The following is a 27,374-nucleotide window of genomic DNA, read 5'->3' as shown; positions in this document are numbered from 1 at the left end:
TAAATCCTAAGTAACTTCTCCGTACTGAGCCTACTGCGGATACTTCCCATCTACCAGGGCATTCATTTCCCCTCTGAGGCTCAGAATCTTTTTCAACCCCATTTTTTTTATCTAAACACTAACAAATGATGGGAGTTAGCGCGTGAGATGAAACTGAGTTACAATCCTTGTGCCAAGTTGTATGGCGCGGAGCAAAGGGGCATCAGTAGTGCTTGGAGCATCCGGGGTGGCCCAACAGAAGAGATGCCACAAGCTGGGCATTGAAGGGTGAGTACATTCTGGGTAAGAGGAGAGTAATCTTGGGAAAGAGTGTTAGAGGAATGGCGCATAGAGGCGGCGATGAGCGTAGCTATTTCTGGGAGATGCAAGATGCTGACCGGGAGAGAGGAACAGGTCTGAGTAAGGAGTAGGAGGAAATGTAGTTGGACAAGACGAGTGAGTCAGGTTATGCCAAACATTCTGAATTTGTGGTAGGAAACCAGGCGGGTGCCTGGGATGCCGGGCTTAATGGCACGAAGCTGGATTCTTCTATCTTCTGCATCCAGGTGGTACGTCCGTCCGTGAGAAAACAAGGCCGAGAAAGGCAAATAGCACGTTACTGTTATTATGAAAATAGCTTTGGCCTCATGAATCCCCTGAAATGGTCTCAGGGGCAGCCAGAGAATGGTGGTTCTTGACCCTGCTAAGGGGATTGGAAGGAGGAGGAGGTAAAACAAGGGTGGTGACATAAATCGACGTACGTGTTAAGCGATTACCTTGGCTGATGGACTGTGAGGGGCTCGAGGGCAGGAGTCCCTCGGGCAGAAGCGGCAGGCGTACCTGGGGGTTTCATCCTCATCCGGGGGCCGCCGCGCTGGAAGGGGCCGGAGGCGGGCCTGGCTGCAGGGAAGAGACCTCTTAAGCGAAAAATCAGTGGTTCGTTCCTGTGTCAAACGCTTCCCTTCCTGTTGTGATGGAAAAGAAGAAAAGAAGATCAACAGCAAATTTTTTTTTCCTAAAAATTAGGTAACCCATTAGTCTACTGTCTTAACACAGTGAATATTTTGCTTTTTATTTAAAAAAAATATGTTATTTATTTATTCATAGAAACACAGAGAGAGAATGAGAGGCAGAGATCCAGGCAGAGGGAGAAGCAGGCTCCATGCAGGGAGCCCGACTCAGGACTCGATCCCGGCACCCCGGGGTCACGTCCTGGGCCGAAGGCAGGCGCCAAACGGCTGAGCCCCCCGGGCTGCCCTTGCTTTTTTATATTAGCTGACATTGCATAGATATTTTTATAAGATTGCAATCAATGTACGCTTTGCTCTGTCGTATGCTATTGTAACCTATCACATGCACACACGATTGTCCGTGCTTCTATATAATTTAGTTGTTTTTTTTTTATAATTTAGTTTTGAAGGCCTGATTTCTTGTATCTTTTTACTATGTCCTGATTTATAAAAACTCTGTCTTCAAGGGTCAACATTTCCATTATTTACATTGTTTCCTCTTCTAGACAATGCTGTTAGGATTCTCACAAAGGGGGCACCTGGGCGGCTCAGCAGGTGAGCGTCCGCCTTTGGCCCAGGTTGTGACCCCAGGGTCCCAGGATCAAGTCCCATGTCGGGCTCCCTGCATGGAGCCTGCGTCTCCCTCTGCCTGGGTCTCTGCCTCTCTCTCTCTCTCTCTGTGTCTCTCATGAATAAATAAATAAAATATTTTTTAAAGAAAAGGATTCTCACAAATGTATGTTTTCAGTTGTTTTAAACCATTCTGTGTTTAGGATAGATTCTTAGATATGGAACAAAGGAATCAAAAAGTATTGCTTTTTTCTGAACTTTCCAACTTGGGTAAACGTTCCTCTAGGTATTAAGGAGTATCCACTTCAGCAAGAGAAATACACGAGTTACCTCCATGGCCCCAAACCTTGGAGTCATTCTTGGGGAAAAAGGGTGAAGGGTTTATAGATGCTTTTTGTTCCAGCCTTGTGATGTGTCTATGAATTTGGAAATAGTTAGATATCAAAAATCAAACAAACCTTTCTCCTGAGGCCAAAAGGTGAGACCTAAACGCTAAGAACATAGAGACACTCAGAGCATGGACGAGCGTCTCTATTTCACATCTTCCATCTAATCCTTCAGTAAATCCTCTCAGTTTACTTGTCAAAATGAAATCGAGCCAGAATCTGCTGCTCTCCACTGTCTTTATCATCAACAGCCGCTCCGAGTGACTCCTCTCCTGCAGGATCCTTTCGGTGGCCCGCCCACCAGTCTCCTTGCTTTAGCCCTGAATCTACCCTCGTGACAGAAGCTGGAGCCATTCATTCATTCATTCATTCATTTAAAAATATTTATTTATTTTTAGTGGTGGGGGGGCAGGAACAAAGAGAGAGGGAGACAGAGAGAGAATCTCAGACTCTTCACTGAGCACACACCTGACTCGGGGCTCGATCCCGTGACCCTGAGGTCGTGACCTGAGCTGAAACCAAGAGTCAGACACTAGACCAGCTGAGCCACCCAGGTGCCCTCGGAGTGATTATTTGAAAGGAGAAGCTAAATCCCGTCAGCCTTCTGTTTAAAATCCTCTAAGGGCTTCCCTTTTTACTTTCTTTCTTTCAGGTTTGATTGATTTTATGTTTTTTTTACAGCTTTCATTGATTTGTTTGAGAGAGAAAGACAAAGAGGGAGAACAGCAGGCGGAGAGGGAGAAGCAGACTCTGCCGGGCGGGGAGCCTGACGTGGGGCTGGATCCCAGGACCCCGGGATCGTGACCCGGACCGAGGGCAGACTCTGAACCAACTGAGCCACCCAGGCGTCCCCGAGTTTCCCATTTTAATCAGAATCAAAGCCAAAGCTTTTGAAGCCTACAAGTAGAGTGATCGTGTAGTGTATGATCCAGGGTGGAGCTATCTGGGGACGAAACAAGGTGCTGTTAGTAATTCCGTCCAGATAACAGCGTGAATGCACGCCGCCAGCTGCCTAGGCACGGTCTTCTGAGGCCCCATCTGTGCTTTGCTGTCACCTCCTCATCTCGTCTCTATCACCCTCTGCCCCCGGCCCGCCCCCCGGGGCCACACAGACGCTCCTAGCTGACCCCCCAACCACCACCTCTGAGGCTCCTCGTCCACACAGCCTCAAGCTCATTCTTCGGGCCCCGTCAGGTCTCCTTGCAAACGCGGCTGTATTAGACGTGCTCTTCCAACTATTCCTGTGAGGTAGCCCCCGCCCTCACGCTCCCAGCTGCTCCATCTTCCTCTCGGCGCTTCCCGGCCTGTGATACACTTGCTTCTCGCTGCGTTTGGTCGCTTTCCACTAGAGCGAGCGTTCTCTCCACTGTCTATTCCCAACACTTAAGCAGGGCCTGGCACACGTGGGCTCAATGATCCTTCGTTGAAATAGTGAAGGAATGTGAGACGGTGAGCTGTGTCTGTGTCTCTCATGAATAAATTAATGGAATCTTAAAAAAAGATTTTATTTATTCATTCATGAGACACAGAGAGAGAGAGAGAGAGGGGCAGAGACCCAGGCAGAGGGAGAAGCAGGCTCCACCCAGGGAGCCCGATGTGGGACTCGATCCCAGCACCCTGGGGTCACGCCCTGGGCCGAAGGCAGATGCTCCACCGCTGAGCCCCCCGGGCTGCCTCCTCCCTGAATCTTTTCGGTGTAAAATCTGCCTGCCAAGCATACTTCAGTAACAAGCACACCTCTTTTTAGTCCTTCAATTAATTTTTTTCGAGACAGGTTAAGTGTTTCCTAGAGCACCAGCCAGCATTGCCTTTTAGCCTCTTTGCTTCTCTCCCTGCCCTCCTGCCTCATGCCTCTTATGTCATAGAGGAAAGCAATGCTCTGACGTGTCACGCGACGCCATCTTCGTCACATTGTTCTTGTCCTGAATATCCTTAGACGCTTCTAGTGGTCCTTTGATTCTTTAAAGCACAACTCAAGCAACTCCACCAAATGCCCCTTTTGACTCACTTAAGCCGAGTTCACCGCTCCTTCCTTCGTGCCGTCAATGTCCTTTATTACATGTCTGACATACTCACCATATTCTATTGCAAATGTTTCTAAAATATCTTCCCCATTAGACAATGTAAGGACAAGGACTTTAAGGGCAAGGACTACACAGTATCCCCTTTGCTTGACAGCACCCCGCACAAACTAGACGATACAAGGTCAGAGAAACTAGAAATGAAGTGTCGAGGTGGCTTCAAGGTCTAGGAATCATAGAGACGTTCTGGCAAAAGACATGATCTCACGTTGATACCTCGAAACTGATGCACCTGAAATATGCTGTGTCTCGGTCATGCTCTTTGATGCTGAGAAGGGGATGGAATAAGGAAGGACTTACCTTTTACATGGTCCTTGATTTCATTAGCATGTAGAACCCTCGCCCTTATTGATTGGACATTTTTGTTTTTTATTCTCCAAAGAGTTTTTATTTGCCATTGTTTTTCCTTCGTACTTCAACAGGTGATGCTTTACTTCCTCGATTGATAAAGAGCTTTTACCTGTTAACCCTTGCAGGATGAGATGGTGTATCTAATCCTGAGAAACAAAAAGCCTAGCACATGCAACACGGTTGGCAATATCCCGTGGGAAAGACAGTGGGACATTGTGGTGACGCAAGGGATGTGTGGCCAGACAGAAGCAAGCGCTGGCTTTATAATTTTCTTATAAAATGTGTGACTTTGGGAACCTTTGAACTTTACTCACCTATTAAACAGAATAATTTCAGTTATATAAGGCAGTTATGAGAATGTGGTAGGTATAGTGCTCAACACATAAGCCATTGAGGATGTGGCTACACCATCATGTTTAGGGAGCCTGGATTTAATGGGAAGGCAAGGATCGTGCCTGAAATACTTGGAAAACAATCCTGGCAGGGTGCGACTGAGAAAGTCTATTTGTGGGATTCAAGGGTCAGGAAAACTTCCCAAAACAAAGGACTAATTTCTTGAGAAGGAGGAAAAGGACCTCAAAAGGTGAGCAGGAAGGGACTAGACCGGAGGAGATGGAGCCTTCTCAGGAGCCAGGGGTAGTCTACAGGGGTTGGATGAGTAGTCATGCACTGCAGGATCTTGAGGCCTCGTCCAGTCTCTGGAAACAGTGTGTTGCTGCTGTTCTGCTCCTTCCCCTGGTGAGGACAGCTAAGGCCAGCAGTGCAGAGTACTGGACCAAAGACCGAACAAGTGCAGAGAGTCCTGCCGGCCTTTCCTGGTTCCCTCAAGGCTCCCCGTGGAGCTTCCCGGGCCCAGCGCATCAGAGCTGCACACTCTTCCAGCTGTCAGGCCAGAGAGAGGATATTTGCAGCTAAGGATCTGTGGGGCTTCCCTTCAGCCCGGCCTGGTTGACGTGCAGAGCCAGGCTGCGCTCACGCCCTCTGTGGTCAGCTACAGGAGGCCTTCGGGGAAAGTGAGGCATGGGAGAGCTTCCTTCAATTCCTGCTCAAAAGCAGCGGTGACAACTCATACGTGCGGATGGAACAATATAGCATTTGGCTGCTCTCTGCAAGGTTGCAAAGGAGGGATGCCCGAAAGCCTTCCTCAGCGCAGGTCAGTGGTAGCTCACCAAGTTGATCCGCAGCTCTGCCATCTGAGGCTTGACTGGAGGTGGATGTTCTCAACCATAACCACTTGCAAATCGGCCGTTTGTGATCCTCTTCCTCAGCCATCCACCCTCTCCAAGAGCACCAGGCAGCTCATCTCCAGGTTTGAAATGTAGGGACTTTCTCAGATTCCTTGCGTGAGGTGCCTCAGCTTTTCTCTCCTTCGAATTTCTCTTTTGGAAGCTGTTGGTTGCTTTTCTTACAGTTACTTGAAGATGGGGAATGTGTGTTGTTTATCTTCCTAACCTGCCCATCACTGTCACTTCCATGTACGAATATTTGAACTGTTAGATGGCTTTGCTCCTCCCACATGAGTCAGGGAGTGCAACAGCAAGTCATGTTGCTTGGTCTTCCTAATTTGTGCTCATCACACATTTCTGATGGGCCTTTTCTTCCAAGCACAAGCTTATGTCTTTAATTGCTATCACTGTCAACGCAGACAGCCCTGATGGCCACAACATCATCCCTAATTTTGGAAGAGCAATACCCTTGCTTGTTTCTGGTTTCTTGTAGAAACCTTGAGCCATCAGGACTTACCGAGCTGAAGGAGAGTTTTAAAGCCAATAGAATTGCAATCTCCCATCAGGTAGGTTGAGTGACGCAGTGACTTTGGCCGGGTCATTTGTTTTTATGCTTTTGGAGATGAACAAACAAAGCACTGGGGAATATTTGCCTGGGAGGTTTGCCCATAAGGGGCAAATGAAAATATTTTTGTGAAAATGCTCTGTGGTATGTCAAGTGCTGTAAAGGTTGGTTCAGTGGGAAATTGCTGGGCTCCCGCACTGGCCTGTGTCTTAAGATGGAGAAAATTCAATAGAGGAAATGCAGGAGCATAAACTGTTCAAAGATGTTAACACAGAGGAGCCCGGGGGGCAGGGTCGGTCAAGCATCCAGCTCCCGGGTTTGGTTTCAGTCCTGGTCTCCGGGTCCTGGGACTCAGCTCGGCATCGGGCTCCGCACTTGGCACAGAGTCTGCGTAAGACTCTCCCTCTGCCCGTCCTCCTCCAGTGTGCGTGCTCTCTCTCTAAAATAAATAAATAAATCTTAAAATATATATTATTTTTGTTAAATATGACTTGATTTTGGGCAGGAAACCATGTTGTTAGTCTCCATCAGCGGTGTCTAAAGTATTTCCTATGGCTACGTGAATGGGAATTACAGAAGAAACATTCCTCGGTCGTATAAACTTGGAAAATACTGACTTGAAGTTCTTCAAGATTCTATTCTTAGGGGCATCCCCGGTGGCGCAGCAGTTTAGCACCACCTGCAGCCCGAGGTGTGATCCTGGAGACCCGGGATCAAGTCCCGCATCGGGTTCCCTGCGGGGAGCCTGCTTCTCCCTCTGCCTGTGTCTCTGCCTCTCTCATGAATAAATAAACAAAATCTTTAAAAAAAAAAAAGATTCTATTCTTAGAACTTCTGAGACCTTGGAATATGCCAATTTTATTGAGAAATTCAAAAAAAATTGTGTGTATTGTATATCCTAAACATATATAAATATGGATTGCCCTCCCCACTTCTCTTTTTCCCCAGAGTATCTTGGGTTAGGATTCCATAGAACATGGTTTTATTTATTTATTTATTTATCTATTTATTTATTTATTTTTTAGAACATGACTTTAAAAATGCTGCTCCAGAGGACATGCAGAGCTTTTTTTTGTGACCCACATATTGAGCTGAAAGACAGCCCTGGACTAACTGTGTGGTGGCCACAAGTGTACCTGTTACAGACACTATGTTCCTGAGATGGGACCCGGATGCTTGGTCAGGCCTCCAGTTGATTTGGCCGAGGAGGCCCTCATCGGGGCCGTCAGTACCCTCAGCAAGAGGGGGGTAACGGGGAGATCCAGATGGTCATGCCTCGGTGTGGACTGGACGGGGTAGAGACAATTTCTAGGCTTTTCTACGAGAACTCCAGTGAAACCGTAGAAATCAGTCCTGCTAACTCTGCCTGGCATTCGCCTCCCATCGCTTGCCTTTCTGCGCTAGACCTAGGAGACGACTTAAAAGAATGTGATTTCATGGAATTCTGTTGGGGCAACACTTTCTTGTCATTCATGTTTGCTGTCAGAATCTGCAAGATATATAGACCAACGGAAGCTGCAGATCTTGGGCTCTAAATTAAAGGCCAAGCGTAACATTCAGGTTAGGGCAGCTTCGGCTGTCATCTGACCGGAGGGCTTCCCTGCGAGACAGGCTGAGAGCGGTGACAAGTCTGCAGAAGAGCCACAGACTGGCAGCTCACCGGCTGCATCTAGTGCGTGGAAACTCCCGCCTAGGCCACGTAGGGCTTCGTCGCTGCGTGACAAGCATCAGCAAGAGCTGGGTGACAGCTGCCCGGGTTAGACGGCTGTGCGCGTCCAGGTTGCCAGAGCCGCTACCTCTCTTTGTTTTTGACCCGAGCTGCTTAACTCAAATTTTATTTTTTAACCTGCCTGGTCCCGGCCGACTTTGTAGCTGGGGGCCCCGCGGGCAGTGTTCTTCCGCAGAGCCACTGAGCCCCGAGGGCCCTTCTCACCATCCTGCTGCCCTGCGAGGAGCGTGGGGTGGAGGCAAAGCTCCCTGAGTGCTTCAGGCCACAGTGAGCCCGCGTGCGAGATGACACGCTTGGGAAGGCCGCGGCTCTCTCGTCCTCGTTGTCCTTTCCAGCCAGCGGGGGACATAGCGCCCCTTACGTGGACGTGGACGACACTCAGAAGTTTGTTGAATGACAAAAGGGCGAAAGATGTAAAGAAAGAAATAAGGAATGAAACACAGAGATAGAAGGAAAGGAGGGCAAAATAGCGATGCACAGAAAGAGAGAAAAGGAAAAGACAGGAAGGAAGGGAAACTGGAAGAAGGAAGGAAAGAAAAGAGAAAGGAGGGAAGAAGGGAGGAGCAGAGCAAGCAAAAGGGACATAAAATGACAATATATGCGTTTCCAGAGGCAGATGATGAGGAAGAGAGTAAGCGGGTTAAGAAGCCAGAGGCCCGTCGACCCCTCGCCGTGTAGGGAGGCCGTGGCTCTGTCCTTGAGCTTGGTGGCAAAGGGTCACAAGTGTGTGCTGTCTGCTCCTGAGTTCATGGCGTCTTTTCCTTTCCCGTGGCTGCTGAGGTAGGGATGTCCTGACATCAGCGACGTCCAGGCAGGCGCACCTGGTGGACCCGTCAGTTAAGCACCCGACCCTGGATTTTGGCTCAGGTCATGGCCTCAGGGTCGTGAGTTCGAGCCCTGGGTCAGGGAGTCTGCTTGTCCCACTTCTGCCCCCTGCTTCCACTGCCTCTCAAATAAATAAATTAAACCTTTTCTCCTCCTCCTCCTCCTCCTCCTCCTCCTCCTCCTCCTCCTCCTCCTCCTTCTCTTCTTCTTCTTCTTCTTCTTCTTCTTCTTCTTCTTCTTCTTCTTCTTCTTCTTCTAGATTGTCCAGAGCTAAAAGCAAAGCAAAAACCCAAAGAGGTATTTTTAAGTGGAAGAAAGGTTTTAAATGGCAAGGTCCACGTGATTATATGCAACCTCGTACTGGCTTTGTTTCCCCGAGTGTCCTAGAACGATGAGGCTCGAGGTACTAAGGACAAGGATCTACTTGTCCATTTGACGTGGGGGCACATCATCTGGAAAGCTCTGAAGCCCCTCTCCTGCCTCTCGCCCCTTTGACCGCACAATCCCACCGCTTGTGTACAGCGTGCCGTTTTGCTCATCCAAAAATACAAAGATGCATCTTAAAGGATGTTTTTTGAAGGATAGTTTGTCATTGTTATTTGCTGCCATTTCTGAAAGAAAAAAAAAAAAAAGAACTCAATCGGGGTCCGGGTAAATAGCGTGTGATCTGTGCACAGAATTCATGATGTGCAGCCGCTCGACAGTGAGGTAGATCGTAAGAGTTGGTATTTGGCACCTATCGCCCAAAACGCAGTCTATGAAGAAACAAGGGTCTTATTGGTGTGGATGTCTCGACGTGGTTACACACGGAACTGTACGCGGAGCACGTCGGGGTGAGAAGGGGCACGAAGGCTCCCTTTCCATCCTAGATTTCTCTATACTCTTTGTGTTTCTTTTAAAGCCAGAACTCGCATTGATTTTACGATGAAAAGGGAAACTCCAGGTCTTACGGCTCTTTCTCAGTGTTCTGGTGGGAGGAAGATAAATGTGAAGAAATGGAGTCTTCAAGGTACGTGGAGCTTTCTCTGTGGTGTCTCCCTCTCGGTTTTACTACATTTTCCCTATAAAGTCATCGCTGTGCGGCTACTGGGGAAAACGAGTCTACAGAGTCAAAAAACCGCGGTCAAGCCCGTCCTAGGTTTACACGGGAGACCTCGAGTTATTCCACGGCTCGGGCTCCGTGTGTCGGGGGTGGGGGGGGCGCGTCAAGCAAAGAGCCGGTGGGACGCAGGTCTGTCTGGCCAGGCAGAAGGCCCGCGATCTGGGGACCATGGCGAGGAGAGGCCCAGGGGGCCGGCGAGGGCGCGCACCCCGCAAAGACGAGCCGACTCTAAGATTGTTGGGCCTGAAACCTCGATTCCCTCTTCTGCGGCTTCACGGGAGGGAAGTCACCCTGCTGAGGACAGCGCCGTCCTTGCCTCTGCGGGGACCGAGGCAGCTCGGGGGAAGGCCCCGCGAGGCGACGCCAGGTCCCTGGAGTGAGGCCGTGGGCTCCCAGGGAAGTCGGGGACACAGGCCGCTCTGGGGGAGTCCGTGCCTCGGCCTGGCCCGGTGTCCTCGCTGGCCGCAGGGCAGGGGGCGGAGAGGCCCTCTCGCTGGGGGGCGGCCACTGAGCCCGCCGGGGCACATGGGAGCCCTCGGGGCGCCAGAGGTCGGGGAGCCGGAGGAGCAGTGACGACGGGAGAGCGGGCCTGGACCCCAGCGACGGGCGGGACACGGGGTCCAGACGGTGACCCGCGATGGCCTGTGCGCTCGGGAAGCGGCGGGTGGTAGGGCTGAGCGGGCCGGGCAGGCGGCCTGGCCAGGAGGAGCGTGTGCCGGGGCTGAGGGGGCTGAGGGGGCTCAGGGGACTGAAAGGGGTTGAGGGGGGCTGAGGGGGCCAAGGGGGCTGAGGGGGGCTGAAGGGGCTGAGGGGGCCAAGGGGACTGAGGGGGGCTGAGGGGGGTGAGGGGGCATAGGGGACTGAGGGGGCTGACGGGGGCTGAGGGGGCTGAGGGGACTGAAGGGGCTGAGGGGGCTGAGGGGGCTGAGGGGACTGAGGGGGCTGAGGGGGCTGAGGGGGGCTGAAAGGGGTTGAGGGGGGCTGAGGGGGGCTGAAGGGGAGCTGAGGGGCTGAGGAGGCTGAGGGGGCAGGAGGGCTGAGGGGGCTGAGGGGGGCTGAGGGGGCTGAGGGGGGCCAAGGGGGGTTCAGGGGAATGAAAGGGGCTGAGGAGGCCTGAGGGAGGCTGAGGGGGCAGGAGGGCTGAGGGGCTCAGGGGACTGAGGAGCTGAGGGGGCCTGAGGGGGGCTGAGGGGGCTGAGGGGGCAGGAGGTTGAGGGGGGTGAGGAGCTGAGGGGGCTGAGGAGGGCTGAGGGGGCTGAGGAGGCTGAGGGGACTGAGGAGCTGAGGGGCCTGAGGGGGGCTGAGGGGGCTGAGGGGCCTGAGGGGGCTGAGGGGCTGAGGGGGCGCCCGGCCGACACTAGCACCTTCTGTGGCAGGTACAGCCTCTGTCTCACACCCCAGGCCCCGCAGCCGCGCACCTTCCTGTGGAGGAGCAACCGCCCCGAGGGAAGCGCCCTTCCCGCCGCCCCATGGCCCAGGACGCTGAGCCCCGCGCCCCGGTGGGGACCGGGGGGCCCTCCTCAGGCGCCAGGTGCCCCCGAGCCGACGGCAGGAAAGCCAGGCGGTGGCCGTGCAGCAGTCGCGGGGCTCGGGGCTCCCTCCGCTTAGCGAGTCACGAGACAAGAGCGCTCGGACCAACGACCTGACCTCCAGAGGGAAAAGTCGAGAACACGCAAGGCCCTCCGCCCCGCAGCCCCTGGTGACCCTGGTGACCCTGGTGACCCTGGTGACCGGCGCCCGCAGGCAGAGGCCGAGGTCCTCCGGGAGCGCCCGGCTGCCCTGCCGCAGGCCTTTGCCAGAGGGAAAGCAACCGTGGCTGAGAGGCCGAGGCCTCCGGGTCCTGGGGGTCCTCCCGAGCACAGGAGAGTCCTCTTGACACCCCGGCCCTGCCCCCCGCACTCAGCCACCCTCCAGGACGCTGGCAGCAGCGCTTCCTGCCCGGCCCGGCCCGAAAACCACCGCGTTCCACCGGCGTCTCCAGATTCTCTCCGCCTGCGGCTCCGGAGCTCGGCCTCGGCCGAGACCACGTCAGCGTCACTATGGAGTGATGGAACCGGCTTTTGAGCCACTTTTATTGGTCCCGGAGCCGGTGGTGTCTCTCCTATAGCCTTGGTTCAGCTGCCTTCCCCCGCGGCACCCTAAGGCGCCTTGACCATTACCATCGCCGGCGCGCGTGCGCTTTGCCGTTCCAAGAATCTCTCCCTCTTCCCTCCTAGTCTCCCTGCCCAAGCTTCCCAAGTCCAGCATCTAAAAATACGGTGACCCACAAGCAGCCCTGAGGGCTGCGGGCTGAGGGGCGCCCGCACAGAGGAGACTCACGGGTGGTTGTAACGGCGACACCCAAATGTTCCTGTTCGCGACCAGAGGGGCTCTGGCACCTGGGAGATGGAGCAGCTGGCCTGCGGCCCGGGCGGCGGGAGCCCAGGCTTCGAGTGTCCACTAGATGGCTCTGCGGAGGATGCTGTGAGATCCGGTGGCTTTCTCGGGAGAGCGGCCGCGTCCCGGTGGAGGGAAGGGCGCCCCCAGGGAGGCTGGGCCCATTCTCCTGAGGCCCCTCGCCCCGCCTCTCCTCAGAGCTCCCCGTTCCGAGGCAGCCCCTGAGCCCGCCGTCGGGAAGCGGGTCTGAGCGAGTCATTACTCAGGATCCACCCGTACGAAGATTGCCAGTGACTGATCTTCCCAACCTCTCCTTCGTGGGAGGTTCGCTCCCTAACGAAGCTTATTCGCCATGAAGAGTGTCTGTCCTCAGCCCCATCCTAGGTCACGGGAAGCCCCCTGGCCTGGGTTGCTCTTGGAAACTCGGGGAACTGTCCCAAAGTCAGTAACTGGCTCTCCACCCCCCTTTAGGGAAGGACAGGGTGACCCGACCCTGTGCCCTTTGCCAGGGAGCCAGGTCGACTCTGGAGCCAAACTGCGAAGTCTGACAGACCCCGGGGTCAGATAAAACTGTTGCCGTTGGGGCGGCTGGGGGGTCAGGTCAGTCAGGGCAGCCGGGTCAGTCAGGGAGGCTAGGGGGCCGGGTCAGTCAGGGCAGCTGGGTCAGTGAGGGCGCTGGGGGGTCAGGTCAGTCAGGGCAGCTGGGTCAGTGAGGGCGCTGGGGGGTTAGGTCAGTCAGGGCAGCCAGGTCAGTCAGGGCGGCTGGGGGGTCAGGTCAGTCAGGGCAGCCGGGTCAGTGAGGGCGCTGGGGGGTCAGGTCAGTCAGGGGCCAGGTCAGTCGGGCAGCTGGGGGGCCAGGTCAGTCAGGGCGGCTGGATTCCGCCGTCAAAGCTCCGTGCGCACTGGTTGGTCATCTAACGTGGGGAACACGTCCGTGTGCCTGGCCCCTCAGGACGGTTAGTGCAATGACTGTCTCCCTCACTGCGGAGTCCGCAGAGCGTGGTGTGTGCAGGTCTGAGGCGTACGTGGTGGCAAGTGCATGTGCGCCAAGGGGGAGTGTGTGTTGTGGCTCTTTCCGGGCAGCTGCGTGAGGAGCCCGTGCCACCTGGTGAGGCCCATCGTGCATGTTCATAGGGTACCTGCCGTTTTGGAGGACGTGAGGGGCTCGCAGGGTGAAGGGGACACGTCCGTTGTCTGGTAACGGGCCGGGCAGTGCCCGCTGGACCGCATGGACGGGCTCCGACAGAAAACGCTTGCCTGGAGTGACCGACAGGGCGCCCACACGCGATTGTTGCTGGAACTGTTACATTGCGTCGTCATCTCTTGGGTTTTTGATTAAAATGACAATTGGAGACACGACTTCCCGATTCTGTCTGAATCCGAGTTCTGGACCGGTCGGCTCGGAAGCCCTTGCTGTCACGTTTTGGTTCCGTTGTGTTAATTGCCGTGTGGTGGTGACGCGAGCCGCGGCGGCCGGCGGACCACGTGGTCTTACGAAGCCACCTGCCATTTCGGAGCCTCCTCTGTGACACGAGGACCTGGTTCCCTGAACAGCGCGGCCGGCAGCTTGGGCCAGGCCCTCGGCGGTCTCGGCGCGTGCCCAGCCCGTGCAGCCCTCTCGGCCCGCACGCGGCTGACTCCAGGCACTGGCTTGTAAGCCGAGGATATGGCGACAGGTGATGAGACGTCACCTTCCTCATCGCCCTCAAGGACGCTGGCTTCCGTCCCGCCGCCCGCCCACCGCCTGTCCCCTTGGCTCCGACGGAGCCGACGTGGCCAAGAACGGAAGGGGGCCTCACCCCAAACTCCCAGAGGACTAAGTCCCTCCGAAAACTGTGCAGGCGCCGCGGAGACAGACCCTCGCCCCCGAGTCTTCGGCTGAGGCCTCGGCCTTACCACCACCCCCGATGCCGCTACTGCAGCCCCGTGAGAGGCCCCGAGGAAGTGGGGGTGAGCCACGCCTCAACTCCTGATGCGCAGACGCGGAGACATAAACGTTCACTGTTTGAGCTCAGAGGTTTGTATTTTATTTCATTTTTTTAAGATTTTATTCATTTATTTGAGGGAGAGCGAGAGGGAGCACGGGGTGGGGGGAACTTGCCGCCGAGTGGAGAGCCCGAAGCGGGGCTCGATCCCGGGACCCCAAGATGATGGCCTGAAGGGAAGGCAGACGCTCAGGAGACTGAGCCCTAACCCTGAGTTACGGGTTTGAGCCTCTCCGTCCCACAGTCCGGGGCCTCCATCCTTCTCGGGGGCCGGGGGGGCTGGTATGACTTGAAAAGGAGTGTGTTGGGGGCAGAATCTGTTACCAGCAGCGGGCCACGACGCAAGTGGCTTTCCGGCTGATCCACGGCCTGCCGTGGCTGGCCCCTGGGGCCGCTGTCCCGAGCCGCGTCCCCGCCTGTCTCCCCGTCGGCCTCAAAGGCCCGAAGCACCCGCAGCACCGAAATGCCGCCCTCTTTAGGGCGCCCGAGCGGAAATCTGTGGTAAGGTCTGCAGCTGTCACGGCGCAGGAGGGCCTTACCCGTGCGCCGCGGGCCGTCGGGGCTCTCGGAACCCTCGGGGCCTCATCCCGAACGTGAGGGGCTGCACTGGAGCGGGGCTCTCCCAGGGGGACCCAGGTCAGCAGCGTCAACACTGGCCGGGAACATGGTAGACATGCGAGTTCTCGACTCACCGCAGATCTGCCCAATCCGAAACTCTGGAGGTGCGGCCCCGGATTTAGGTTTTAGCCAGCGGTCTGGCTAATTCTGACACATATGAAAGTTCGAGAACCCCTGGGCTCCAAATCCTCTAATCCCTTACAGCTCCATCAACACTGATCTTAGTAATTACGGGAAGCGTTTGTTGATCATGTGCAGGAATCGTAAAAGGACGTTATAGTCACTATCACAGCGCCCTATGAAGCAGATACTCGTTATCTTCATCCCAGTAATATCTCTAATATCTTGGCTTCTTAAGGGCAGGGGTGATTTTTTTTTTTTTTTTTGAATCTCTGAACTTCTTTAAACCTTGCGTAGGATTCACAGTTCCTTTTTAGGTGTGTGTTTCTGTGTATTTGAGTTAGTCGGTCCTCAGTGTTTACAATGAATGAATGGGCAAACGAATTTATGAATAAAAACATAGGAACGTAGGAACGCATAGCTGCGGTCGTTAAGTACAGAGGCCCTTTAGAAGGTGGTGAGATGAAAGCGGGCACAGGTCGGGTGTTCTCATATCCTCTTAACTCGGTATTAAGAGGACGCCAGTCTGCTTCCCGCTGAGGCTGGTCTTGATCAGAAGGTAGCCAATCTCTTGGTTCCTACTGATTTCAGTTCACGGGCATCAACAATGGAAGAACCCAATATGCGATTTATTCATGTTCTCTGGAGAGGGACCCCGGGGAAGAAATTATTTTACAGAAATAAATTCATATCTCGAGGGAATAAAGATTTGAAATGGTATTTCAGACATATTCATGAGAGTAAGTCCTGTGACTTCTAGAAACTAGAGGAGGGACCCTGAGGCCGTGGTGGGCTCCGTGGCTCACTCCTTAGACCTTGTGGTTGACTTTGTAAGGTTACGTGGGGTGGTCTCCGCATCCTCCCCAGATCCGGTCTTTTTGTCCATTAAAGGGAACGGCAGCATGTCTGGCGCTCGCAGGCATCTCAGTGATCACGTCTACATCTGGGACTTCCTCCGACCTCGGCAGCATGTCGCACATTACTTCGGGTTACTGTGACGTTACCCCGTGCGTGTGCGCGTGTGCGTGTGCGCGTGTGCACACTTCTTTCTTTCTTCTTCTTTCCTCCGTAGCAATGGTAAACACTGTTCCAAGCTCATTGCAGATCTTTCCTCAGAATTATCCTGTAGGGAAGGTCCAGTTGCTGTAGGGATGTTGCTGACGAGAACACGATGAAGTGACAGCACCTTGCTTCACGTCACAGTGCGGAGTTGGGATTCCGGCCCATTCCGTCTGACGCTAAGCCCAAGGCTTTTAACTGTTATTTTAAATGCTAATCTGACTAGGTCAGAATTTGGGATTCTGATTGGGTCCATTTAATAGTGGGTGTGGTCACTGCCTCAGAATAGGCTAGAAACCCATGAACTTGTGTGACCCTCTTATTCTCCTTGTTTCCATGCAGCAGATGTTAAAGTTAAGTCTACATGACTACAGGCTTGGTCTATCCTCCCTCCCTCCCTCCCTCCCTCCCTCCCTCCCTCCTGTAGGAAACTCTCATCCACTCAGTCTTGAGGAGCTAACGGTAAGTTTGGCTTTAGAAGAGCTTCCTCTTGGGAAGCCTTCCTCTTGGGTTTAGGTTTCAAGCTGAGGCCCAGGTTACTAGATGGGTTTACGCGGGGTATTAGGAACCAAGCCCAGTTATAAATAAGATGCGTATATGTTTCATATAACAAGTTACTCCAAACTTGGTAGTTTCAAACAATATGAATTTACCTCCTTACAGGAGTTCAGAAGTACAAAGTAAGCTTCACTGGGATGAAATCAAAGTGTCAGTGGGGCCGGACTCCTCGGAACGGCACCGTTTTCTTTTCTGGCTACTAGAGGCCACCTGCACGCCTTAGTTCATGGACCTTTCTCCATCTTCAAAGCCAGCAATGCAGTATCTTTAAGTCTCCCCTTTGCTTCTCACCCTTTGCTTCTATAATCATATCTCCTTTCTCCGTCTCTGGCCCTCCTGCCTCCCTCTTTTAAGGACATTTATAATTGCATTTGATTAACCCGGATGGCACAAGACACTTCCTCCATCTCAAGATCCTTAAATGGATCACATTTTAAAGTTTCTTTTGCTATTAAGGTACCATAGTCACAGGCTCTGGGTTAACATATGGACATCTCTGGTGGGTCATTTAATCTGTCCACTATCGTTTGCCCTCTGGTCCTCAAAGATTCATGTCCATCCCTCATACAAAATATACTCACCCTATCCCAACAACCCCGAAAGTTTCATTCATTACATCATTAACTCAAAGTAAAAAAAGGAAAAAAAAAACTCATCTTAAACTTCTTAATTAAAAAGTCCCACATCTCATAATCAAAATCAACATGACTCATGCAATCTATCCTTGGGCAACGTTTCTCATCATCAATGGACCTATAAAACCGGGGAACAAATTCTCTGCTCCCGAAATATAATGGTGGTACAGACATAGGATATCACTTGCAGACACGTTCAGGAAGGGAGAAAATGGAAAGGAAGAGGAGTCACTGTTGCCAAGAAAATTAGAAATGAAGCAGGAAAAGTCCACTGGGTTTCAAGGCCTAAGGATGATCTGTGACTTGAGACTTTAGTTGCAAGTCTGAGTCATCTTTCCTTCTTCATGAAGGGTCGCGTATGTTTGCAGCGGAGTGATTTTATTAGTCTGTAGGATTCTGGAAGTCAACAGCCTTCTTTCATTTTATCTTTTCCCTCTCCCTTTCTGTCTAAGATGGAAGGGTTTCTGCTGGTATGAAGCTCTCAGGATCTTTGTGGGTGCCCTGTGACTGTCCTGGGGATTCCCTCCAGTAGACGGGAGGCTCCTCCACAGAGAGATCCTGGACAAACCCATCTCTATTCCTAACTTCTGCTTAAATGGCGAAGGAGACCTATGAGGCATATGCATGATCCCCCTTAAGGTCCCTCTGTGTAATTGAATATTGTGGTCATTTGCTCCTTCTGAGGTGGTAGCAAGGCTGCCCAGTCACATCACTGGCTTTCTTTCCAGAGCCGGCTTTCCTGACAGTGCATCTCCTCATTCTAGCAATTCTTGAATCTAGACAGAATTTCCCAAATCATCAAGTCTCAGTTCCTTCTAATAATTCTTCTCTCAACCTATGTCTGTCTTCTCATATTTTATTATCAGCATCGAGAAGAAAGCACTCTAGACCTTCGACAATTTGCGTGAAAGTTCCCTCAAGTTAAAGACCCAAGTTCACTGCTTAGAGCTCTACTTTCCACATTACTGTAGGACAAGTCCAGTGAGCTTTCTGCCATTATATAAAAATGGCAGCTTTCTGACTTTTCCTATAGTTCTTACATACCCCTCGTTACCTTCCGAGCCCTCCCTGGGAGTGTCTTCAATGTCTGTTTTTCTACCAACAGCCTTTTTATGAAGGTTTAAATATTCTCTAAGGTGATGAAGTTCTTTTTTATACCAGAGTCCTCATTTCCTTTGGAATCCTCACATCCATATTAAAAAAAAAAAAAAAAAAAGATTTGTTTACTCATTTGAGAGAGAGAATGCACACAGGGCAGAGGGAAGGGAGAGGGACAAGCAGACTCCGTGCTGAGCAAGGAACCTGACTCAAGGCTCAATCCCAGGAGCCTGAGATCATGATCTGAGCTGAAACCAAGACTTGGACACTTACCCGATTAACCCACCCAGGTGCCCGACATCCATATTTCTTCTAACAGTCTGTTCAAGGCAATATACATGTTTTCTATCATTCTGCTCAAAATTCCTCCAGCTTTGGCTTATTTCCCAATTCCAAAGCCATTTCTATGTGTTTGGTTATTTGTTACACCAACACTCCTCTAACATGTACCAAAATCTGTATCAGTCAGGGTTAAACCAGAAAATAAGGAATCAGTAGCAGATGTATTTTGAGACTTATTGCAAGAAATTGGCTTAAGCAACTGTGGTAACTGGCCAAGTCCAAAATCTATAGAACAGGCTGTAAGGAAGGGCAGGCTGAACTCTCGGGCACAGCTGAAGCTGGTGTCCGCAGTTGGAATTTCTAATCTGGGAGATCTCAGCTCTGCTCTCAAGGCCTGTTAATTGATTGAATCAGGGTTACCCAGATTAGTTAGGAAAAAACCCATTTATTTAAGGCAAACTGATTATGGGCTCTAATCACATCTAAAGATGTCTTCATAGCAACTTCGAGACCATGGTGGGGATTACAGCCTAACCAAACTGACACGTAAAACTGACCGTCACACGATGGTGCCTGAATTCCCATTTGTCATTGTCCCTTGTTCGCAATATAGCTTTTAGAGCCTTGAATAAGACGAACAAATGTCTGGACCAAAAAGCAAGATGAGAACATTTCCTATGTCCCCTAATCACGATATCATCAACACCCCCACCATTAACACTAAGCAATATATTTAACGCAAGGATACTTAGAGCGATTAGAAAACAACATAAAATAACGTATATTTCGTGGTTATATTATATGGGAACGACTAAATGTTTCACGTGAGTTCATAGGAAGAGTTAACTGTTGATTAAATTAAGAAGGGAAGGATCGAGAAAGTAGAATATGACGTAGCAGGGCTTGATTACAAGGTAGAAGGAAGCAGATACGGCTTATCAAGCAAGGGCATAGTTGGGAGAAAACACTGAGGACACTGCGCTCCCTCACCCTTATCCTCAGGACCACGGAGATGGGCCGTGCATATTCTGGGGAAGCCTGGGCCGCAGAGTTGATATCTGAAGTAACGTGTAAGGAAGAGTCCTGATGGAAACAGTCGACAAGAAAGGTGAATCTGGCAGACATGGACACAATGGACGCGAAAGGGCAGCGGTTCCTGTACCACTGGGGTGGCAGGAGGAGTCAGAGGCCATACAGATGGGGTGGGGGTGCGAATGCACAATAGGAGGCAGATGCCAATGGCGCTTTGAAGCAAGATACAGAAGGCATGTGATCGAGCGAACGCTGGGGATGAAGAGTTGGCATAAGGAGAAATCGATGCCAACTATTTTGTATTGATCATATGTTGGATTGGGATTTTATGCTAATGCAATCAAGAGCCCACGAATCCTGCCTTCAGCCATCCAGGTTTCCTGCTTCCGAGGCCACTAAGTAAGATACTAAAGCCACTAAGAAAGGACGAAAGAGGAAGCAGAGTAATACTATTATTAGCAGGCTTCTGCTTGTAATTCCAGCACAAAATAGCAGTAAGCTAGGATGAACCACGTGGAAAACTTTGTAAGGCACCAGAAGCAGCCTATATATAGCTTAGATCCAAAGCAGGCCAAACAGCTTTCTGTGTTTATTAAGTTCAGCCTGGATAGGCGGCCCTCCACTGCCGGCGTGGAGAGACCGATGCAGAGTGCACCCCGTGCCAGGGCAAAGTGCTGATGTCTCCAGGCGTGAATGAAAAGAAGATATTCACAAAGGGGAGAAAAAAGGGTTGCGCCGAGCATCTCTGAGCCTTCGCCCTTTTGGCCTAAATAAAGGAAACGGACTTGCAGCTTCAAAAGCAGTAAATGTTATTCCATCTGAAACTCCAGTCCTAGAAAATGTGGCAAACTCATCCCCGACCTTAACCAATCCCAGTATTTTTTGGTAGGTGGCGTTTCTTTCTTGCCTTTTTCCCCCCCGTTCTGTCCTGAGAGATAACTAAGGTCTAGGGGCGCCATGAGAGCCTGCCTTTCTACATCAGGTACATCATTGTAAGGCTGGTTAGTTGGCAAGATAGTGGCAACATTGAGAAAAGGGATGGAGGAGGGAATTCTACTTGGAGTGAGAGGTTGGCATAGCAGACAACGTGTATGCCCAAGATGACGTAGCGCCTCACACTCAATGACGCTTCAGTGAGGGGACCACGTGGAACCACTTCGTGTCCTGCAAGGTCAGCAGGAGAAAATAGTAGAGTCCAAGAGGAATGGCCTGCTGTGAAGAGAGCAGGCCAAAGAGAGCTATGGCTTTAGGCCATAGTCCATCCTGGTGACTCAGCAGGCCGGGCGCTGGCGGCGTATGCACCCCTACCTCACTCCTCTCTGCCCTCGAATCTCTGTCGGTGTCCCTATTGGCCACTGACCATAAAACGCCTGCTCATGGGGTTCATATAAGTCAGCCTGTGTGGGCACAGCGGAAGGTGGAGGAGAGTTCAGAGGGGCAACCAGGTGTCGCGTGGCTAGCCTGGGAGCTAAGTGGCGAGTGAGCTGACGGTTGGAAATGGCTCTCAGCTTGTAAGAAGAGCAGGCGTAGGAACAGGGACTTGGGATACAATTTACGGACTGTTCAATCAGGAAGAAAAGACCGCATTTTTACTGAATATTTATTACGTGCCAGGCGCGGTGCTAGGCACGTTCATGTTCCCTCATTTATTCTTCACAATAACTCACTAAAAAGAAGAATTGACATTCTGAGAGATTTGCTAGTTCATGGGCCTCATACTGGCAGCTCAAGAGCTCAGCATCTGTGTTTTCTCCGGCCTGCAGGGTGCTTTAAAAGTCAGAGGATTTCACATAAAAACGCAGGTTTCTGGCTTCCCTGGAAAAATCAGAAGATCTGGCATCCGCAAGCTTACAGTCCTGCAGGCTGGAATGGTGCAGTGACTTTCCTCTTGAGATTGGACACGGACTTTGGCACATTCTCCGTCCCTGCCTGTTTGTGTTGTAACGTCCAGATGAATTGGTTGAGATTATCTGCCAATTATTTTAATTTGCGACTCTGATCTACGCCCTCTTATTTTACAGATGAATACATTAATTCATGGAGAGATTGGACGACTTGTTCAAAACTTCACAGCCAGGTAACGCCACAGTCGGCCCTAGAACTTGTCTTAGGTTTCTGCATCAAGCTCTCTGTGGAATGTAAAAGCTGATTACTATGAATTTTACGGTGATCAAGGCACTGTGGTGCTGGCTTAAAAACAGACAAATACACCATCAGAACAAAATAGAATCCAGAAATAAAACCACACATGCATGGTCAACTGATTTTCAACAAACATGCCAAGGCAATTTAACGGGGGAGAGGAAAATCTTTTCAACAAATGGTGCTCGGATAACTGGGCTAAATGCATGGAAAAAGTAACATCTACCCCTACGTCTCACTATACACACAAATTAATTCAAGATGGATCATGAGATGTAAAAGCTAAAATTATAAATTTTCCAGAAGAAAACAGCGGAGCCTGCCTTTGCGACTTGGAAAAAAAAAAAAAAACAACACAATAATTTATTGGAGAGGACACAAAATGTACCCACCATAAAGTAAAACAAGTATTTAGAAGGATGGTTGCGCTTCTCGCATGAGATAACGTAGGAGGGTCAGGAGTGCTGAGCCTGGAAACATGAGAAAGTAGAGACGTTGAAGAAGCAGCAGCAAGAGATAAATAGAAAGGGTTGGCAGAAATACGGCGAGAGGTTAGGATATTCGGAATCTTCCCCAAGGCTCCAATAGCCGCCTAGGTAATTTGGGCCTATAAAGTTTATTTGGAAACTTACTAAAAGCCCCTTCTCGGAGGCTTCAGGGAACTAATGATTCCCATTACAGAAGCGATTTCTTTTGGAAACTTTGGACCCCCTCAACGCTTTGTTTGATTCTCTGTCTGTGGGATGCTCTGAAGCCCCGTATGTTTCTCCCTAGTCTTAGTCATACCAGGATTTCTGGCCTTGACCCTCAAACTCTGTTACGGCCATAGCTCCACACAGCGTTGGTTTAAAACAACCCTGCGTTGATGACGTAGCGGAACCCGCGCTCGGAAACACCCGCAGTCTTCTTTCCTGATTGGATCGATGGGTGCGGTACAGAGAAGGGTGAGGACAGAGTGAACGCGCTGGGTTCCCATTTCCCCCTTGCCATTTGGGTGCCGGGTCTTCTCAGCTACATAAGCAGACATTGGATTTCCTGATGGTGAGACTTTCCTCTCTTCCCTCCTAAAATGTTCACTTTGGTGAATTGTTGTATCCGTATATTTTTAAAGATTTATTTATTTATTTGAGGGGGGAGAATGCATGCGTGTGTAAATGGGGACGGGCAGCAGGAGAGGGAAAGGGGGGAATCCTCAAGCAGAGCTCATTGTGGGGCTCCACCCTGGACCCAGAGATCATGACCTGACCGAGATCAGGAGTTGGCTGCTTAGCCCACTAAGCCACTCAGGCGCCCCAGAATTATTGTGTTCTTGATTCCTTTGTGGCGACCATTCATCTTCCTCTATCATATACGTGATTAAGAGTAGAGTTCTTCCAAAGGAACAAATGAAAAACCAGACAAATACAGAGAACAAACCGGTGGTTGCCCGAAGGCAGGCGGGAGAGGGGATGGGTGAAATAAAGGGTATGAACGGGTACAAACTTCCCATTATAAAATAAGTAAGTCCTGCAGATAAAAGAGCACAGCACAGGCAATATAGTCAATAATGTTGTAACGAGGTGGTAGGGTGACAGCCGGTGACTACGCTCGTCGTGCTGAGCGGTGAGTAATGCGTAGACTCGTCAAATCAATATGTTGTGCACCTGAAGCCAATACCACATTGTGTGTTAATGATACTTCAATAAAAAAAAATCAATTTAAAAAAAAAAAGAGTAGAGTTCCTTCTGGATTATAGAGCTCTGCTTCTGAAAAAGTGTATTAATGAAGACTTATTTCATTTTATTTTTTTGTTCTATTGCTTCCAAAATTCAGTAGTGTTTTCCGACAGAACAAATCTACCGTTTCCACTTATAAGCCGTCTTCGGTTTCCTTTTTTTTTTTTTAATTTATTTTTTTTAATAATAAATTTATTTTTTATTGGTGTTCAATTTGCCAACATACAGAATAACACCCCGTCTTCGGTTTCCTTAATAGAGTCTCGTGTTCTGGTCCTCAATCTGCTGTCTCTTTCTGTTCCTTGGAGGTCATCACTTCCGTGTTTATTATGCCCTGAAGACTTCTTTCCATGTCTTCTTTGCCCTGAAATTTAGTGAACATTCAAATTCTGGTAGCAAGACAATGACCACCGTCTAATCTCCTTTTCAACTTCATTTCCCTTTTTAATTACCTCTTTGAAGATAGAAATATATCTGAAAAAAAAATTAAAAATAAAAGAAAAAAACAAAACAAAAAAACAAAAAAAGAGAAATGTATCTGAGTTCCATGGAGAAACTGAACAGCCGGGGAGGAGTTCAGCTCCTAGGGGAGGAGGGACGTAGGGACACAGTGTAGCACACTGGGCATGTGCCCGCTCCCCACTCAGCCTCGTAGGCCGCTCACCTGCTGTCTTCACCAAGTGGCTCAAGGCTACGGCCACGTAGAACATGTCTTCTGAATAACAACCGAGAAGGTGCAAAGTGAACTAGGCGGTGTCAGCCTTTCTTCCTTGTAGAACACGTTGAGGGAAACGTGACCTGAATGAGCAAGGACCATGGATGCAACACAGGGACATGTCAATGCTGGAACTTTCTGTGGGACGGGCTTTTGTTGAGGCTTGCGTCTTCTATCTGCGCTCTTCTGTGGAGCTGCTAGTACTGTTTTCATTTGAAATCAACCCAGGATGTCAAGGAAAACGGAGAAAACGCTTAGGAAGAGCATGTGAACTCCAACCGAAGCGGACTAAGCAGTGAACACAGCTCTGCACGCCCCCCTCCGAGTTCCTCCAGGTTCTCCCCTCCCTCATCGACATCGGACTCGTTTTCCTAAGGCACAGTATGGGGTTCCCCAGCTTTGATAAGGTGATGTGTTACAGTTCTTTTTTATATTATATATATATATATTTTTTTTTTTTTTAAATATTAAGGTAGTATCACAGATAATTTGGGAAACGAGAAATCATTAACAAGCAAAAAAGTATTATCCATGAGTTTGCAACGGGTTCCGGGCTGTGTCCTTTGGACACGTTTTGCCATTTTGTCATGCGAGCTGCCGCGAGGTTTGGGATTATCCTTGTTTTACAGACGGGGCTGAGAAAATCAGATAATGTGCCTGGGGTCTGCCGCTGGGCAAGTACAGTACTAGCATCACAAGCAAGTCTGTGGGGGGCGCCTGGGGGCTCAGTGGTTGAGCGTCTGCCTTTAGGGCGTGATCCTAGGGTCCTGGAGTTTGAGTTCCCCATTGGGCTCCCTGCATGGAGCCTGCTTCTCCCTCTGCCTGTGTCTCTGCCTCTCTCTCTGTGTCTCTCATGAATAAATAGATAAAATCTGTTTTATTTTTCTTTTTTTTTAAGCAAGTCTTCCGGACCCTGCAGCACACATCCGTTCTGTTCTTGCTGGGCTTCCTCGTGGCTTATTGGTCCGAGAGCAAGTGAATACCCTGACCGAGCTGAGTTCTACGCTTATCAGTGAGGACAGTTAGAGACGTGAAGCTGACTTCCTGGGGATGACAGCAGGGGCACTGAACTTTTTCTGAGCAGGGGGTGTGATGACACGATGGAAAGAACGTTCTGGAGAGATGAATGGCCCATGGTGTGACACCAGATGGCCTGGGGGAAGGGCGACTAGGTGCAAGGACAGTAGCCCGGGAGCCTACTGCTGGGATCCAGGCGTGACGCCATGAGGGTCTCAGCTGAGCCTTTTATCACTTTTCACAGTTTTCACTTTCTCTTTCGAGGTCACCACAGTTTTCACAAGGACAGTACCGCAGTGTCGCTCCGAGACTTACCATTTTGGATTACCTTGGTTCCATTATTTCCCCTAATAGGTTCTCTGGCCTCAGGGTGACTGCAAGTGAAATATGGTCTCTTAGCCACTCTTTTTTAAACTCCCCGATCCCATTCATCCTTGGAGCTTGTTTAGTCACTAATTAGAACACAGGAGATGCTTCCTACACAGGCCGAGGCCTAGGCCTCCGCCCGTGAGCCCTTGGCCGGGGGAGGTGAAGTATTCGGGCTGCAACCCGGTGTCTGTCCTGCCCTAGGAACTGCAGACGGGCTGGGCTCCATTCAGGGGGGTCTGGGCCCGGGCAGCCTCCTGTCGGCACCCCAACTGCCCCCCCGGAGGGCGCCCCTCCCACAGCTCTCACACACGCTGTGGTCTAGGAGCCCTGCTGACCTGCCCCAGCGGCGCTTGGCGGTCGGCTGGAGCCCCAAGAGACACGTTTCCTGTCCGATTCGATCAGTGCCCATTGTTTACTGTCCTGTTTAGCCGAGCATCACCTGAAACTCTGAGGTATTGCAGGGCAGCGGCCAAGTCAGCCCGTCTACGGGCTGCAGCCTCCAAGTGCTGTGTCTGGCCTCATCCTGCGTGGAGCCCACAAGCCAGAAGGCCGGCACCTCGGGGGAAACAGGAATGTTAGGTTGAAAGTGTCTTAAACACTTGGGAAGGTGAAGGCCCACCCACCTGCGTCCCCCCGGGGAAGGTGAAGGCCCACCCACCTGCGTTTCCCCGGGGAAGGTGAAGGCCACCCACCTGTGTCTCCCCTGGGAAAGGTGAAGGCCACCCACCTGCGTCTCCCCTGGGGAAGGTGAAGGCCACCCACCTGTGTCTCCCCTGGGGAAGGTGAAGGCCACCCACCTGCGTCTCCCTAATGAAGGCTGAAGGCCCACCCACCTGCCTCTCCCCTGGGGACGATGAAGGCCCACCCACCTGTGTCTCCCCCTGGGAAGGCGGAGGCCCAACCACCTGCGTCTCCCTAATGAAGGCTGAAGGCCCACCCACCTGCGTCTCCCCTTGCTGGTCACACAGCCTCCCTTTCTTGTCACCATGAAGTGCTGATGCTTTTTCGAGGTAGAATCCTGTATGGTAATAAGACTCAGGGAAATTTGAAGAAGCAAACAGTAACCTTTGAAACTGATATAGAAAAGCAAAATGCCCCCCTGTTGGTCACCCGCTCCACGCCCCATACTTAGCCTCTAAGAACTCATAAACCTCCCTTCTTGCAAGTAGCCTTCTCCTTCTCCTTCTTCATGGATTCCATGCCTTCCCACACGGCTGACCTCCGGCATAATTATAGAGCCCCCAAGTGTGGTAACAGGGCATTATGTCCTAATTTATCAAATTCTGGAGACACTGAAAGAATTCCGTATTTGCCAATTCCTTGCCCTTTGTATTATGAAGGAAGACAGTGAGGTTAGCTCCCTCTAGAGGTGTCCACTTGCAAATGTTGGTGAGCCTCCGGGTGAGCTGGGGATTGGAAGCTACTAGAATTGGAGCCCCTGAAGGCCGACCCCTCATCTCCAAGGACTTTGGGGAATCCCATGGTGGCATCTCACAGGCATGGGTTCAAAAAACGAATTAGCAGTAGGAGAAGATGCAAAAGGAAAGGAAAGGAAGACTGAAGGCAAAAGTACCCCTCATTCCCTGTCCAATTTTTTGGGTCTGGTTTGCCCTCCAGTGTCAACGTCTCCCTATGCAAAATTTATCCCAATGGGGATTAAGTAGAAGGTTTTGGGAAACCATTTTGTTAAGTCTTCAGGAGGATGGACTTTCATCCTTGGATCTAGGGCTTAGTTAGAGAATGTGCATTTTCCACGATGAAGGTCTAGGTGTAGAAACGCAGACACAGGCTGATGAACGCTTTATGCATGAAATTATCCAACTTGGAAA

The 27,374-nt window shown here is 51.0% G+C and overlaps 1 long non-coding RNA gene across 2 annotated transcripts; it reads left to right on the top strand.

Annotated features, from left to right (window-relative positions):
* Positions 1–7,199: 7,199 nt before the first annotated feature.
* On the top strand, positions 7,200–25,002 carry LOC118351792 (uncharacterized). Of its 2 annotated transcripts, XR_007404727.1 has the most exons (5): positions 7,200–9,731; positions 11,201–12,800; positions 12,888–12,974; positions 13,059–14,217; positions 21,609–25,002. It is a non-coding gene; the product is annotated as an uncharacterized LOC118351792 (long non-coding RNA). The 2 variants fall into 2 exon arrangements; XR_007404726.1 differs by having other exon boundaries at positions 11,201–12,974.
* The last annotated feature ends 2,372 nt before the right edge of the window (positions 25,003–27,374 follow it).

Source organism: Canis lupus, chromosome 21 (assembly GCF_003254725.2).
Source record: "Canis lupus dingo isolate Sandy chromosome 21, ASM325472v2, whole genome shotgun sequence".
In the NCBI taxonomy this organism is placed as follows: domain Eukaryota; kingdom Metazoa; phylum Chordata; class Mammalia; order Carnivora; family Canidae; genus Canis; species Canis lupus.
This window is presented reverse-complemented; position numbering and strand designations above follow the sequence as displayed.